Source organism: Trachemys scripta, chromosome 9 (assembly GCF_013100865.1).
Source record: "Trachemys scripta elegans isolate TJP31775 chromosome 9, CAS_Tse_1.0, whole genome shotgun sequence".
Lineage (NCBI taxonomy): Eukaryota > Metazoa > Chordata > Testudines > Emydidae > Trachemys > Trachemys scripta.
Window position 1 is genome coordinate 9459184 of NC_048306.1, and position 17603 is coordinate 9476786.

A 17603-nucleotide genomic window follows, 5' to 3' on the forward strand; every position below is an offset into this window, starting at 1 on the left:
ATCATCTGTTTGTCTCTTGCTCACTCCCAGCATCCACAGAGACCGGAGGATCTCCTCCAACACATACTGATGAAGGATGCTCTTGGAAATAACCATACAGACTCTGGTGGTGAATACCAGATGCCTTCAACACTAAAAGGCTCTTTGATGCTGCAGATCTCCTTTGCTGAGGATCAGTGCCATGCATCCAGAGACATTTCTGCAAATGAACCCGTCTCTACTGTTATCCTCCTCTTTCTCTTGTGTGTTTAATCACTAGCTTTGTATTGTCTCAATTCGAGATTGTGAGCTTTCTGGGACAGGGGCAGTCTTTGTGTTATTTATTTGTATAGCTTAGTGTAAAAGAGGCCCTTATCCTTGCTTGGGGTCCCTCCGTACTACTACAAAAGAAATAACTAAATAATAATATTACACTGACGTTATTTTCCTTGCACTAGGTAACCATAGAGGTCACTTTTTTCCCCAACAGGCAATGCGATGAACAGGTTAATGCTAACTAGTGTCTTCCCTAGTTGTGCATCAGAGGTCATTGCAAGGTCATAGAGTTCTCCAGGGTGGCTACTCTGCTGTCTTTCTTGATTCAGGCCAATGTACTCATTATAGGCACTATTCCCTTTATACCTGGACCCAGCACTTTCTACTGAGACAGAAAAGGATTGGAGCAGGGTTTAAGCTATTCCATAATGAAAGCACCAGAACCGCAATCTGGCATAAAAGCACAGGACTTTCCTTCCACCTAATTTTCATTGTATAGCACCATGGAGGATGCCTGCAGCTTTCTGGAGGCTATTGTTTTCCTCCTTTGGCATGGAGGAAAGGTCTAGTTTGGGAAGTTGCAATTATCACATTTATATCCTGTACTGCCAGGCTGAAAAAAAGTATAGTAAAATATTTTGATTTCCAATTGATGTTGACTAACTTCTCTCCAACAGGTTATCTTTTCAAGAAGTGATGAGGCCCGACACTCTAGTCTATGTATAATCTAATGTTCTGACATACTGTAACAGTGTCAAAATAATATTTTTATCTGAATCAAACGTGAGGAAAGCTGTGTGCTGAAAGGAATGTATTAGCTGATTTGTTTCATCTTGTTTGCAGAAAGGGTTTTGGTTGTTGTTTTTTTTTAATTCCTCTCTGGATGGAGATTTAGTTTTCGTCTTGTGTACATTTACCATCATATCCCCTACTAAATCTGACACACTTACTTACATCAACAGCTTCACTTCCAATCATTCTGATGCTCACAGGCTTTCGGTATCCTGTAAAACTGACCAATAATGAGATTTTCCTTGGTATGCATCAGAAGAAGGCTTTCAACCTGCAATAATGAATGTCTGCCCATTTGTTTAAATTACAGAGACATTTCCAGACCTCTCTGTTCCTACATACATATTAACTCTTTATGATCTTTTGCAAATAAACTCATTTCCAGTTTGGTAAGTCCCCTATTCACTAAATAGACAACAGAAAAAGTCTACAGAAAATCAAAAATCAGATAGCAGTTTATGACACTGTAAAAACACGTAGGTTAAAAAATGAAAAATTCTTATAAGATTATAAACTGATAAAAATGGAGGCTGGATTTCTTCAGGGATTGGAAGTAAAATATAGAGATTCCGCCACCTTTATTTGTCTGATTCAAAAGCCAACCCAGCCCATTATTAGAGACTAAAAGCTCTCACTACCTGATGGCCGTTTAGAAACTGAAGTGTAATGAGTTTGGTCTCACATCACAAAAATACTATAATAATTTCCGCTAATTAGCACCAGAACAATAATTGTGAAATCATGGTCAGAATGGGCATGGAATGTGGGCACATGTACTCCTTACATTTGTAAGGGGCTCAGCGACTACAGCAATGGACACAGGCTGACTACACTGGTCTACAATTTTTGAGAAGTCGCCCGCTTCAGAGATAAAATGTGCTATTTACTATGTATTTTGATGTGCTGAATTCAAATATGACAATTAAAACAACTGATTGGCTACTGTTTCTAAGATATTTAAGTTTTTACATTTTATGTCTATGTATATTGTGTAGATAGTAGAGTTTTAATCATAAATTGTAAACCTAGGTCTTTTCATGTGTTTATGGTTGCTTTACATGATAATATTTCACCTGTCCTGTTTATGTAACACTTTAAAAATCAGTAAAAGGGTTATATACATAAAATTTATTATGAAACAAAAGGCAAAAAACTATTCTGTACATAGTTTAGTCCTATTCAGTGTCTACTTGGCGCTTCTTGGCTTGTCTCTTGTATTCATTAAATGGAGCATCTCTTGTCACTGTCCAGCAATAGTCTGCAAGCATTGATGGGCTCCATTTGCCCTGATAGCGTTTCTCCATTGTTGCAATGTCCTGGCGAAATCGCTCGCCATGCTCGTCGCTCACTGCTCCGCAGTTCGGTGGAAAAAAATCTAGATGAGAGTGCAAAAAAATGTATCTTTAGTGACATGTTGCAACCAAGGTTTTTGTATGCCTTGAGGAGGTTTTCCATCAACAACCTGTAGTTGTCTGCCTTGTTGTTTCTGAGAAAATGTATTGCCGCTAACTGGAAGGCTTTCCATGCCGTCTTTTCCTTGCCAGGCAGTGCATGGTCAAATGCATCATCTCGAAGAAGTTCATGAATCTGAGGACCAACAAAGACACGTTCCTTTATCTTAGCTTCACTTAACCTTGGAAATTTTCCACGGAGGTACTTGAAAGCTGCTTGTGTTTTGTCAATGGCCTTGACAAAGTTCTTCATCAGACCCAGCTTGATGTGTAAGGGTGGTAACAAAATCTTCCTTGATTCAACAAGTGGTGGATGCTGAACACTTTTTTCCTCCCAGGCTCCAATGACTGTTGGAGTGGCCAATCTTTCTTGATGTAGTGGGAATCTCTTGCACGACTATCCCATTAGCAGAGAAAACAGCAGTACTTTGTGTATCCAGTCTGCAGACCAAGCAAGAGAGCAACAACCTTCAAATCGCCACAAAGCTGCCACTGATGTTGGCCATAGTTTATGCACCTCAAAAGTTGTTTCATGTTGTCATAGGTTTCCTTCATATGGACTGCATGACCAACTGGAATTGATGGCAAAACATTCCCATTATGCAGTAAAACAGCTTTAAGACTTGTCTTCGATGAATCAATGAACAGTCTCCACTCATCTGGATCGTGAACGATGTTGAGGGCTGCCATCACACCATCGATATTGGTGCAGGCTACAAGATCACCTTCCATGAAGAAGAATGGGACAAGATCCTTTTGACGGTCACGGAACCCCTAACATCACCTGCCAGGAGATTCCACTGCTGTAGTCTGGAGCCCAACAGCTCTGCCTTACTCTTGGGTAGTTCCAAATCCCTGACAAGGTCATTCAGTTCACCTTGTGTTATGAGGTGTGGTTCAGAGGAGGAGGATGGGAGAAAATGTGGGTCCTGTGACATTGATGGTTCAGGACCAGAAGTTTCATCCTCTTCCTCTTCCTCGTCTGACTCAAGTGAGAATGATTCTGGTGCATCAGGAACCGGCAGTCCTTCTCCGTGGGGTACTGGGCGTATAGCTGATGGAATGTTTGGATAATGCACAGTCCACTTTTTCTTCTTTGACACACCTTTCCCAACTGGAGGTACCATGCAGGAGTAACAATTGCTGGTATGATCTGTTGGCTCTCTCTAAATCATTGGCACTGCAAAAGGCAGTGATTTCCTTTTCCTGTTCAACCACTGGTGAAGATTTGTTGCACAAGTGTTGCAGCTTATGTGTGGGGCCCACCTCTTGTCCTGATCTCCAATTTTGCAGCCAAAATAAAGGTGATAGGCTTTCTTAACCATAGTGGTTATACTGCGCTTTTGTGATGCAAAAGTCACTTCACCACAAACATAGCAGAAGTTATCTGCACTGTTCACACAAGTACGAGGCATCTCTGCTCACTTTGGCTAAACAGAAATGTGTCCCTTTGCAAAATCAAACACTGACAAAGAAGAGAGCACGACACTGTCTGATTTCTAGAGCTGATATAAGGCAATTTGTTCAGCAGAGTGATGTAAGCTTCGTTATGATTGCATCATCCATGACTTCTAGGAATAACATGATACAATTCATATCATGTACAATGCAATACCAGCTTCAGATTGCATCATTCATTGTTTTGCCTAAAAAACAAGTACTGTCCAAACCCAGTCATAGATTTATTCATAGATCCAGTCAAAGATGTATTTTAGTCATTTCTGGTTTAAATTGAGATCCCTTCCCTTTATAACTCACGTATCCTCCGCCATTCCCAAGTCAAGGGTCGTATATACTGACCCAATAGCATATCTTGAAAACTAGAGCCAATCAACAATTTTAAGCATCATTTTCGTTCTCAGTGACCCAGAATTAGTAAAGTTTGACTACATTTATTTCAGAAGCATTTTGGCTGTAGAGCAGTGCTATAGGGAAACCCCCTCTCTCTTGAAGGTAGTCCCTCCAGGTTATGAGTTCAGACTTCATAGTGAGATAGCTTGCAGTGTTTCTTCCCATGCTGTATTCATCCTGTAGATACTTCAATCTCAGGGAATCTAAGCCCTGGACACAGTTTACTTAATTGAAAATAAAAAAAAAAAACTAGAACACCATAAACTCAATCACCATGGGAAACCTTTTATAAACCTCAAAGGCCTTTTTACCAATTTTAAAATATAGGTCAATCTGTTGCTCTTTTCAGGATCACATGGCAGCAGACTTTTGGAGGCCTGGGCCAGCAAAGACAAAGATATAAGCAGCACTACTTCTGTATACTTCCATGTCTCATCCAACCCTCATAGACTATTTTCCATCCTGAACAGTAAATCATATTTCACTGATAACATCTACCAGCCTTTTATCTATGTCCTCTTTGATGGTTCTGAAATGACTAATGACTTCTTGGCCATTGTTCCTATGTCTGAATACGCTGATGAGATGCCGCTAGATGGCAGAGTATATTTCATAGTAAGGAAGCAATTGTTAATTGAATTCCAATGGAAATTATTAATTTCCTAATTCACAAAGAGTTTACGTCGGGTATTAAAATGCAGTTCTTTAAATGTAAAAACTACCAGTGTATGGCTGTTGTTAACGGACTTTCAAGTAGTACATATTATACAACATACTATATTTTCTTTCTTCACAAAGTAAAACATCAATTATAAAATAAATTTGCTGCATGCCATAATAGAGTCTGACCTACTTCCCTAAATAGGACTTCAATGCTTCCAAACACTGCTGGTGTGAAGTATTTGCATATAAACTCTCCCATCATTGGCAATTAAGATGGAGTCTTTTGAAATATCATGTAATAAACTAGCTGCATTAATGAAATCGGCACCACTGTTAATGTGAAATGGTAACTATGAGACAAAGGCTTAATGGAAAAGCCTACAACAAAGGAGCTCAGAAGGATGAATTAAAATAATGATTTAGAGGGGAATTTGAGTGTGTTTTTCAATCAAATTTCCTCCTTTTTTGCTTTAGGGATTAAAGTAATTACATTTAATAATGGGTGACAGTAGTTACATGTTGTAAGATATTTATATAAATACCCTGTAGGACCCAACATCTCTTCTATTGCATCCAGTCTCTTCTGGTTGCAGCTCCCTGATTCCGGGACCAGTTTTAGCTGGCTCTACCTCTGGCAGAGTTTAGAGCACCCATGAGGTTGCTCTAAACCCCTCCTCTCAAAGAGCCATCCAGCAGCTGGGGATAGAGCTCCAGCCATGTCCTCTCCTTCCAATTTCCTACACCAGGGGCTACAAAGGGTGTGTGGCATATGGGCTAGCTATACCAGATCTATCATGTTGGGAATCCTCTCCTCAGCACAGGGTGCTGTGGACAATTTCTGCTCCCTTTACACCGCTGTAGCTAACAGCATCCTCACATAGGACTAGATCCTGCACAGAATGAAGACAATGGAAAAACTTCCATTGACTTCAATGATGCAAAAGCAGGCCTACAGATAGGTTTGCTGATTAGCTAGGGTAAAAGAAACAAGCCTACCACTAGTAGCCATGGCAGATGAGGCCTGCAAATGAAGAGTTAACAGAGAGGACTCTTAGCGTGACCTGACACCTTATTCTTGGCAATAGTCACAGAGCACAAGCATAAGGAACACTTGACATTTAAGTCTTTGTATTACTATAAAGTAATAGTGGGAAAAAAAGATTGCTATGGTAACAAATTATTGCCATTCTCTTTTAAAAGGAATGTCTATTGATTTTTCACTCGGATACAGAGCTGTCATACAAATCATAAAACCGAAATGGGAAAGGTGGTACTTAAAGGCATTATCCAACAATTCTAACTTTCTTTTTCCATTTAATTTTTAAATCTACAACGGCAAAAAAAAAAATAAGCCAGGATCAATGCACTTCAGCTTTGGGGAAATGCAAAACATGAAAGACCAGCGGAAAAAATGGAGATTCATGTTTATAAGAAATGCAAAAAACTATGGAGGAAGGTAGAGTATCCCCTCCCCAATGCGATGGCATACACCTGCGTTCTCTTTCCTGGCAGCAGAGAGACAAGGTGGCATGGTAAGTCTCAGATTTGCCTTGTAACACTATATGGGCTCCTTTTATACCACTCTGGCAGCTAAAGAAACCAGTAAAACAGCCCTTATGGAATATCTGAGTGTAAGGAGACTTCTTGACTTGTGGAGAGCTGACTGGACACGCACCAGAGAGGGGGAGTGAGGCCAGTGCGCCCTGAGCTCTGGCTCTTCTAAGCTGCTCATTAGCTCCTAGCAGGCCATGGCATCCAAAAAGTAAGTTGGAGCAACTCTGAGTCTGCTAATTTACACCAGGGGCTGCATCAAAAATGATTCCCCTCCCCCTCCCACTCAGCCCCCCTCTCTCCATCATCCTTGTTCCTGCCTGAATAGCAGGAACAGGGAAAAAAAGAGAGAGAGAGAGAATCCAAGTCTATATGTGAAACACACAGTTAAAGAACAAATCTGCTGCTCTCACAGCCTTTTTGATCTGTTTTCTTGTTTCTCTCCTAAGCACTCTTCTCAGTTTCATCCCTGATCTCTGAACTGCCTCTGTGATAACATGGGAGGAAAGAGTAGCTCAAAGAACCAACCAAAAAAAAAAAAAAAAAAAAAAGGCTGCCAGAGGATAGGAGCAGCAGAGAGGAAAAAAGTAAGACATTGTTTCTCTGAGATTCATTTCTGAAGAGGACCCGTGAGGATCCTGAAAACTGTTGCAGAATCAGAAAATGGTCAGAAGTGGGAAGCAGTCATGCTGCAATTTCATCTCTACGAGCTCCGGGACAACCTTTCTAGAACAAGACAATGGTTGTTCTCTAAATGTCATGGCCACTGAGGTTTCTCCAGAGGCAAGTAACTTGCAGTGCACAGTTATGGAGGACTAGACACTCCAGGAGAATTCTGGGGGCTAAGGCCCCTTGCCGAAATGCATGGCTAGGCCCTCCTCCAAAATATAAAACAAACCTGCTGCTTCAGATGCCAGACTCCAACCCACCTCCTTACATTATCCTTCTGCTCCTGTTATCAGCACTTAGGAAACACACCTTGTCCCCAGCATTGTCTCCTGCAAAACCAACAGAAGTAGGAATCTCTTCAGCCTACATAGCTGAACACATCCCAGTAGGAGTTTAATCGGACTCAGGATCCTTTCAGCGTCCATCCAGCACCCAGGCACTAAGGATGATGGACACTTTAGAAGTGTCTTAGACCAATTGATGTTGCTGCCACCGCTCACTGATTTTTATTTGAATGGGGTATGTGTTCAAATTGTCTTAATGCAGATTAACTCTTTGGTCATTGTTTCATGTGCCTTGAATGATCTAAATGTATAGTTAAGCATACTCATAAGTCTTTGCAGAATAGTGGCCTGACTTTGTAACTCTTTTCATAAATATATCTCCAGCGTTTAGCCCTGTGGTCCCTATAGCAACAGTAAAATAAAACTGATTTTTCCCCCCCTTTTTCTTCAGCCGTGGAAGAGTACCTCTTGTCACTGCGCTGAATCAAGACACTAGGTCTATGCATATATTACAGTGACAGTCATATGCACAGATGTTTAAGAACAAAATCCATCAAGGTCATTTAGCATCCACTACAATATAGCCCATCCCGGAGACCTTTATAAAACAGATCATCAGACAAAACATTACAATGACACATATAAAATATATATAACTAGCAAACAAGCTTCGCAATTATAGTGATCGCCATTTAAAATGTCATAATGTCCCACCTGTCACCACTCACTGGTAGCTAAGATACAAGTTTTCCATGCATTTAAACAGGAAATAACTGGGGTGTCTACAGGAAAATGTTGGCTTTTAATGGCATTGAGTATAGATGAACATAAATTGCCAGCGGAGAAAAATTATAATAGATCATTCCATAAGAATCCAAACCGCCAAGCAAAATATTCTGTTATTCCAATGTCTGAAAACAAAATAAGTGTTTGAAATAACAGATCAGTGTATTACAAGTGAAAAATCTAGTTTTCTATATGCAATATACGCTGCATTCAATTAATTGGCATGAGCCCTTCGATGGCACTTTTTATATTATGCATATTACACCATATGAACCACACACACAAAAATCCTGCAATGTGAGTGACCATCAGCTTTTTCAACAAACTGCAGCGCTAATGACAGGATCTTTCTATAGGAAAAACAAAACAATTAACTTTGGTCCCAGCTTGTTTTAATAATGTTAGTCTTTTAATAATGGAGTCGTTGAGGAGTGAGAGCCTCTTGGGAAGCCAGGGGCACAGTTTTCAAACTATAATTTGGAAGCTTATTGGTTACCATGATGGTGAAAGGAAAGAGCAGACTTAAAAAACATACAACAAAAAGATTACTCCTTTCCACACCTCCGCCCCGACACATGATTTCTTCCTGAGCTCAGATGACACTCCACATACTTGAGTTTCTGGCAACCTTTCAAAATACCAGAGAACATCTCTAACCCTTGTGTTCTTACTATGCATCACCCATTGTTAGCCAGGTTTTTTTTTTTTTTTACTTTCCTCTTTTCTCCCTCTGCAAAGTGCTTCTGTCATGTTATAACAGCCTGTGACCTCCACCCCTCCACGGAGGAGGTCCCTCAGATGCCTGGCTGAAGCTATGCCTTTTCCTCCTCCCCCAAATGGCTTGTTTTCTACAGGAAAATATAAAGCATTTCTTCCCCTGCCCAACCCCAAAGAATACTGTTTGCTTTTCTAATCAAACATATGAATAGAGTCCAATGCAGCGACCTGCTCTTTCAGTGTTAGACAGCCTGTGTTCCAACATGGAGAACCCATTTCACCTGCTGGATGGCGGCAGGGACTCTCAATGACATGCAGAAGAGAGAAAGTACCGGAACAATGACACAGTGACACCCGCCATACATACAAATGGGGCAATTCAGCCCTGCTTTGGGGTCACTTTGTACCAGCAGCACAGAGAGCCTTCGGCTTTGCCTTTACTGCTAAACAACGGGGTGTTTTTAACATGTCGTCACTAAGGAGTGTTAGCTATCCCACTGTAGAACCCTACTGGAGACAAGGCATTGTAGTTTTGCCATGAGGTAAACTAGGTGAGTTCAATCAGGCGTTAGGGGGTACAGAACTGCTCTTGCCTAGCTACCTAATGGTAAACACTACAGTGCCTTGTCTCCACTTAGGTTTTACAGCAAGATAGCGAACATGCTATCATTGTTTTAAAGCAAAACCAAAACTTTTTGACAAGACAGAGCCTGAGACTGCCCTAAATCACCCGAGAAGGGGCCCCGGTACAGTGTATCACCTCCACACTGGGAGCAGAAGATGGCTATCTCATGGTAGGGGTGGATGCAACTGGGGTGCAAGATACTGCAACCCTCTGCGCTGCTTTAATTTGACTCAGGGGCCAAACTGGACCCCACCATTTTGGTCCCTGCACTGAACTCAGCACTGGCGCAGGGATGAATATTGGGCCCAAAAGAGCACGTCTACAGGATTTTCTCGGGCTGCTCCTTCCACACAGCAGAAAAACTAAGCCCTGGAGGTGTGGGATGTGATATAAAGCCACACCAGAGAAAGAGAAACCAGAGCTGTAACAAGGAATTTTTGCGCCCGAGGCAAGGGCCAGCTCCAGACTCTTCGGCGGTAATTTGGCAGCGGGTCCCTAAGTCCCTATCGGAGAGAAGGGCCTGCCGCCGCATTGCCGCCCAAGAATGAATGAAGCAGCAGCGGCAATTCGGCAGCACATCCTTCCCTCCTAGAGGGAACTCAGGGACCCGCCGCCGAAGAAGCGGTGGAGGTAGAGTTGCCGCCGAAGCGCCACCGATCGCAGCTTTTTTTTTTTCCTCCTCCCCACTTGGGCGGTAGAGCTGCGCCCCTCTGCTTTGCACGCTCAAGGCAAGTGCCTCACTCGCTTCGCCCTTGTTACAGCACTGAGAGAAACTCACTGGAGGGGGATACTGGTCCCCTGAATTCTCCGGCCGACTACACTGCAGACCTGTTCTGTCTCGCCTTAGAAATGAATATGCTCTGAGCCCAGGTTCAGTGATACAGGAGCAGCTGCAGCAGTTGCCAACTGGTTGGAAATGCTATTTTGCAAACTGGAGTTAGGACTCGCACAGCACCACAGTGTGGCAGGAATGCAATATTACAGTCTCTGGTTGGGATAAATGGAGACCTGCAAAAAAATAATTGCAGAGGGGTGTATGGCTTGGAAAAATCAGCTGCTGCGTTTGTGCACATATAGCCCAAGGAGGCCCAGTGTCCTTCAGCAGCAGCAGTGGGAACCACAAGTTGCAGACTACAAACAATTGCCTGTTGGGAGAACTGGTTCCTGCCAGGAAGTACCCTCTGCCCTTACAGCCGGACATTTTAGCACTGAAGCTGGGAGCACGAGGCAAGCAAAGAGGAGGCTGCTGGACTGTCATCCTGTTCTATGATTCCTTACAGACCAAAACTTTGCTCCCGGTGGTTTGACGGAGCGGGTCTGCTCTGAGGTGACACACACTGACACACAACAGAAAGCACCTTGAGGCATCTCAGGCCCAGTCCCCCAAAGTGGTGTGAAAAGCCACAAGGTGGATTTACCTCATTTTGAAAAACCTCATAGTAGGATAGGGAACAGGAATGGGGACGGGGGAGGGTTACACACATACATACAGCTGCATAGATTACTGTGTCTCTTAAGCCAGTTGGGACAGCTGCCATTTTAGCCAGCATCAGGGATTGAACCACAGCCCTTCAGAGCTAAAACCAAAAGGCTATCCCACTTCCAGCTTTGTAATGAGACGGACTGGAGCAAACGCTAGCCCAGGGGTCAGCAATGTTTGGCACGCGGCTCGCCAGAGTAAGCACCCTGGCGGGCCGGGCCAGTTTATTTACCTGCTGACGCTGACTACTGGCCGCAGTTCGCTGTTCCGGGCCAATGGGAAGCCATGGCCAGCACATCCCTCGGCCCGCGCCGCTTCCTGCCGCCCCCATTGGCCCGGGACGGCAAACCGCGGCCAGTGGGGGCCACGATCGGCCGAACCTGCCGCGTCAGCAGGTAAATAAACTGGCCCGGCCCGCCAGGGTGCTTACCCTGGTGAACCTCGTGCCGAACGTTGCCAACCCCTGCTCTAGCCTACGCAGATTGGCCACAAGTCCTGACTAGGGGTTTTACAGAGGCACCCGTTTTATTATTGTTGTACTTCTAGTGCCTTACCTTAAAACTGACATGACTACATAGGTGAAAATTAAGCCTTCTTTTCTCCCTCCAGGCCTTTATCCACCCTTCTAAAGTAATAGACTAATCCCTGCATAGCACACAGAATGGCAGAACTGCAAGGTAGCTTGATGGGTCATATGGTCCTGTCCCCTGCACTGAGGCAGCATTAAGTATTATCTAGACCATCCCTGACAGATGTTTGTGTAACCTGTTTTTTAAAAGCCTCCGATGGAGATTCCACCATCACTCTAGGTAATTTGTTCCAGTGCTTAACTACTCTTACAGTTAGGAAATTTTTCCTAATATCTAACTGTAAGGGTACGGACTCACCCTTGCGGCACCCCCTACTGGTTACTCCAGGGAATCAGCTCATCCAGCATCTGGAGCACCCTCTGCAGGCCAGTGATCCACCTTGTCCCTACTTCTGGCCCATGTCCCTCCCAGGACCCCAGTGCCCCTTGCTCTGGGTGCTGCCCCCTGGTAGTACACCCCTCAGTACTAGGGTCTCCCCTCCCTGGGGAACCCCCACCCACTATCCCCACCTTGCCTCAGTACTAGGCCACTGCCAGTCATCAGCTAGCCCCCACTCCTTGGGGCAGACTGCAGTATAGGCCACTCATCACTGGCAAGGAGGGTTTGGACCTGCTGCCTTGGACTAGCCCTGGGCTGCCCTCTGCAACCCCCAGTACCCCTTAGCCCCAGGCTGTGCCCTAGCAGAAGGCCATCCAGGCTGGAGCGCCTCAGCACTGCTCCATTCAGGTACACTGTCTCTAGCTTGCTGCAGTCAGACCCTTCTTTCTCTGCATTCAGAGAGAGACTACTGAGCTCCTGGCTCCCAGCCTCTTTATACAGGCCAGCTGAAGCCTGTTTGGGGCGTGGCCCCAGCTGCAGCCACTTCCCCAGATCAGCTCAGCCTTCATGCTATCTGCTCCCTGGGCTATCTCAGGCCCTTCGAGGCAGGAGCAGGTGTCCATCCTGCTACACTAACCTAAATCGCCCTTATGGCAATGTAAGCCCATTATTTCTTGTCCTGTCCTCGGTGGATAAGGAGAACTATTTATCACTATCCTCTTTATAACAACCTTTTATGTACATACACACTTTTACATACCAATATTTTTGTACGCATAGAGAAGCAGCTGCAGAACCAGGGATAGCACTTCTCCCTCCATGCATTCGTATGCCTGATTTCTTGGTTTATGCTCACAAAAGGGGAGAGGAATATTTGGGTCTTTGATTTGTGTTCTGTGTTCATGGGTATCTGTTATATTCCAGTATGCTTGTCAAGGCTGAACCCCAACTCTGTCACTCCAAGTACAGAAGTGGGGCCTGCAAGGATTTTAAAAATTAATACTGGCCACTCCAGGCTTGTATTAAACAACCAAGGTTACAGCTTTTCTCTGACCTTGGCTTGGTAAACGCTGCCACCACCCAAATGCAACAAAACCCCCTTTGAACCGAGGAAGGAGCACTTGGGAATTCCTCCCTGTGGAGGTACCCTCAAGCCCTTTCATCCCCCTCCAGGGAAGAGCTAAGAAAAGAAACAAAGGAAATTAGCTGTGGCTACCAGCTAATCACACAACATGCACAAACCTCTTAGGACACCAAAAATCCAATCCTGTTCTTAAAAAAGGTAAATTTTATTAGAATCAAAAAGAAAGAAAATACATCTGGAACTTAGGCTTTTGCTAGATTTTAAAAGAGCAATTCCAAAAATCAAGCACCCAAAATAGCTTTCTTGGGGGGGTCAGCTTAAAGGTTACAAGCAAACAAAAGCATCTGGGGTTAGCACAGAAGAGTCCACAAGCCAATAAGAAATAAAAGAAATAACCCTAATCACATCTTGCTACACATTCTGATCTACTTACACACTGGAGTTCAGAGAAGTAGTTCTAGGCATGATCTGATGACTTATAATCATACCTGGCTTAGCTGCTAATAGCATGCCTGCTCTGACCCTTCAGCCCAGAAAGAACAGACAAAGGGAAAGTTTCTTTCCCCATTTTAAAAAGTTCTACCTTCCCATTGGCTCTTTTGGTCAGGTGCCCACTTTTTTTCTTTACCTGGGGGACTTTTTAACCCTTTACAGGTAAAGCAAGTACAGAACAGCTACCAGGAGCGATTTTACAGCTAACTGGCTGGCTGGGTGTCCATCAAAGGGAGCTATACCCCCACTTTATTTATTATAATGCTAAATTAATGGCTAATAACACCAGTAAGGAGAACTCCTATAGGAATAGGGCCTAAAACTGCATGATTACAGTGTTACATATTTTCACCGTTTTATCGCCATTCTCATGAGATGTGGTATTTTACTAAAGTTCCAGCTCCTGGAGAGAAATGATTATGGGAGAACCTCAACTTTCATTTCAACAAAAAAGTAAGATTCTGTCCCTAATGGTTGCGGAAAGAAAGTTTCAAAGGGTCATTCAAATGCACTCCAAATGCTTACACCCCAGAAGGCAAATAAAAAGAAACCCAATTATTCTTTTGTTTTTAATCCAATTATTTTTCAGCCAATCTCATGCTTTTGGGGGCCTAACTCATGGTTTTGAAATGTCTGAGTTTGGCAATGTTGTGATTGCTTCCCCCATCAGCCTGTCGCACAAGTAAGCTGTGCAACCCGTTGTGCAAAATGGTAAATAAGTTGAGAACTTCCACCACAGCAACACATGGCAGAGCAGAGAAGTGGGAGCTTTATTCATTCAATGCTTTAGAGCAGTGTTTCCCAAACTTGGGATGCCGCTTGTTTAGGGAAAGCCGGGCCGGGCCGGTTTGTTTACCTGCCGCGTCCGCAGGTTCGCTGCTCCAGGCGAATGGGAGCTGCAGGAAGCGGCGCAGGCCAAGGGACATACTGGCCGCCGCTTTCAGCCCTGGCCCGCCAGGAACTTTCCCTACACAAGTGGTGTCCCAAGTTTGGGAAACACTGCTTTAGGGATACGGCAGAAGATGGCAATAGTATTTTGAAAGAGCAACCAAACATTAAATACATCTGAAAGCTATTAGACATTGAAACACCTTGTCAGCATCAAGTACTGCAAAAGTGTGAGATATTGCACTTTTTCTTTTACCCACAGGATACACTTGTTATGTAAAATCTTTTTTAACTTCTCTTAAAACAGAATTTGAGGGAGGCGGATTATTTAAAAACTGGTTCAAATGAAAAATACTTTACATGCTCATTACCAAAATTATACATTTCATGCCTGGACACACAGTACCATAGATGGATTTTTCTTACAAAATATTTTCTTTTTCAACTGCCTTTTGGAAACGGGTTTAATCATAATCCCTAGTGACACATGCAGTGATAGCAACTGACTACTTACTCTCTCTCCAGCACTTTATTTCTAGAGATGCTGAGTTTAATTAGCTCCACACTATTCAGAGGAGCAAATAGGTCACCTTTATGTCAAATCTCTAGGAGTCTTTTTTTTTTTAAGCTCATTTTCTTAGTGTTTTCCTTTTGTCCTGCATTCTGCAAGAAAGGTCATAGATTTCTTATGTGATACAGTAGTGAACAGCGGCACAGTGAAAGTGAAATAAATTGGTGAATGTTCATGTATAGGGTGGGGTGGGGGAAGCAAAAAGTTCCATACACCTTCATATTCAGAATTAATGTCACCAGAGTTTTCTGAACAAAAGTTGTTCTTACATGTCAGAAGTGCTGCAAAATGTTGAGGGAGTCAAACACACGTAGTGATATATTTTTGGCCAGATTTCAAAATATGTAGATTTATCCAAACTGTTTTCTCCTTCCCGTCTACCAGCTCTTCCTTTCTTTTTTGAAAGAGAGAGAGCGAGAAAAAAAGGGGGTGGGGAGAACTCTGTATATTAAATGAGAAGAATTTTCATAGGCCCAAAACATCTATAGCCTAAAGGAACAACGCCAAGAACAAAAGCACTTCAAATAGACCTGCTACGCGTTTTGGTTCACTGGAAAGCATATGCATGTGATGCAAGTGCACACTGAGGAGGGTTCTTGTATATTTCAATATACTGCCTGTTCCTAAGAGCAGAGCAGAACAGATGGAGGAAAGGAATGACACAACTTTCCAGTCAGACCACACAACAGTATCCTGCACTTTTTAGTAACAGGGACTCAGACTATTGCAACTGGTAAGTAACAGGGGATAGTGCCCTAAGTTAAGATGTAGGAAACCTGGGTTCTATTCCCGGTTTAGCTACTGATCTACTCAATGCCTTGGGCAGACCTTTGTCTTGTCTATTAAAATGGCAATCTCTTTGAGCAGGGCTCTAGCACCATGAGGCTCTAATGCAGGTTGGGACTTCTAGATGCTAATTTGTTTTGGAGAGTTGCTTTCATTTTGAAATCCAGAATGGGGAGAAGATGTATTAGGAGAAGTTACTCTTTGGGCCTGTTAGCTCTGTCTACGTCCCTTTTGACTGCAGCTTTGTTTAGATGTCATGATACATGTACCCTACCTGTTAGAGATTTGCGTATGATCACACTAATATCACTAGCCTTGTACTATGTCCAAATGCATTTGAAAAATGAGAATGTATTAAAAAAACAAAACAGATGATCAAGGTATGCAAAGCCTATCTCGCGTTAGTAAAGTGAATGCATTGCTCCTGAATAGCATTGCACTGACAGCCTTGGAAATAAAGGGCCAGAGCCTGAGCACAGCTCCATTGACTTCCATGCAGTTACATCAACGGATGCCAGATTTCTCCGTCTATCCACAGAACAGCGCCAGCATGGGCAATGGCAAAGGCAAGCCTTTCCCACAATGACCCACCAATGTGCTCCATAGAATAGGGCATCTCCAGGGCTTTTTTTGCAGAATCTAGGGAAAACTTAGATTTCACATAAGGCACAACCTTTGATTCTGAATAGTGTAGGAGACCCATTCAGACGATGTCAATGAAACAGCTGCTCCAGAATTTTCTAGGCTTTTCCCCTGCTACATTTTGTTTTTCCCCATCAAAATGAAAGGTCAGCCTTGCTCCACTGCATCATCTCATAATTTTGAATACATTCATCCCATCACTTCAAAGTCTGCTTTGCTCCAATGGTTTTAAACTCCCCCACATTTGCAATCCCCCCCCCCACACACACACACACACACATAACATATAGTTACGATCAATAGTTATTTGATGAGCCTTGCACTGAACTCGTTATCGAGCAATAACATCTCTTCCTATGAGCACACTTGAGGAAGGAACCATCTCATCAATCAAAAATGTTACTATTTATACAGGAAAACGGGCCTCATTCTGCTCCCATTTGAACTGATGGGAATTCGGCCATTGACTACCAGGGGGAGAGCAGAATAGGCCCCTGCTTTCTTAAGGTATGAAAACACCGCAATAAAAGACCTGCAGCATGGCTCGGCTCAACTAACTCATGCTGCAGGGCTATACATTGCAGGGTAGACTTTTGGGCTCAGGCTGGTGGCCGAGGTCTGAGACCCCACGTGGGAGAAGGTCTCAGAATCTGGGCTGCAGTCCAAGCCTGAGTATCTACACAGCAATGTATAGGCCCACAACCCACATCAGCTGACCCAGGCTCAATGCCGCAGGATTTTGATTGCAGTGTAGACATACTCGTTCTTACCATAGCTACCTTACTGTGCTAGTTACATTAAATACAAGCAACTGAAATGGTGGTCCTTTTAAACATAAAAGAGCACATTGTTAAACGGTTCAGTGAAGCAGTTTCAGCTGCAGCTTCATTGTTCTCGCTTTAGGTTCAGACTTGTATCAGGAACATTCAGGATTTGAATCTTACCCCCATCCTACCATTTAAAAAATGATACTTCAGATTTTGTGTATTTAACCTTCAGCTCCATTAATGCTTCACCCTATGACAGTTTCGTTTATTACAAGCGAGATAGTGCCCTTTTTATTATCAGGGCCGGCTCCAGGCACCAGCTTACCAAGCAAGTGCTTGGG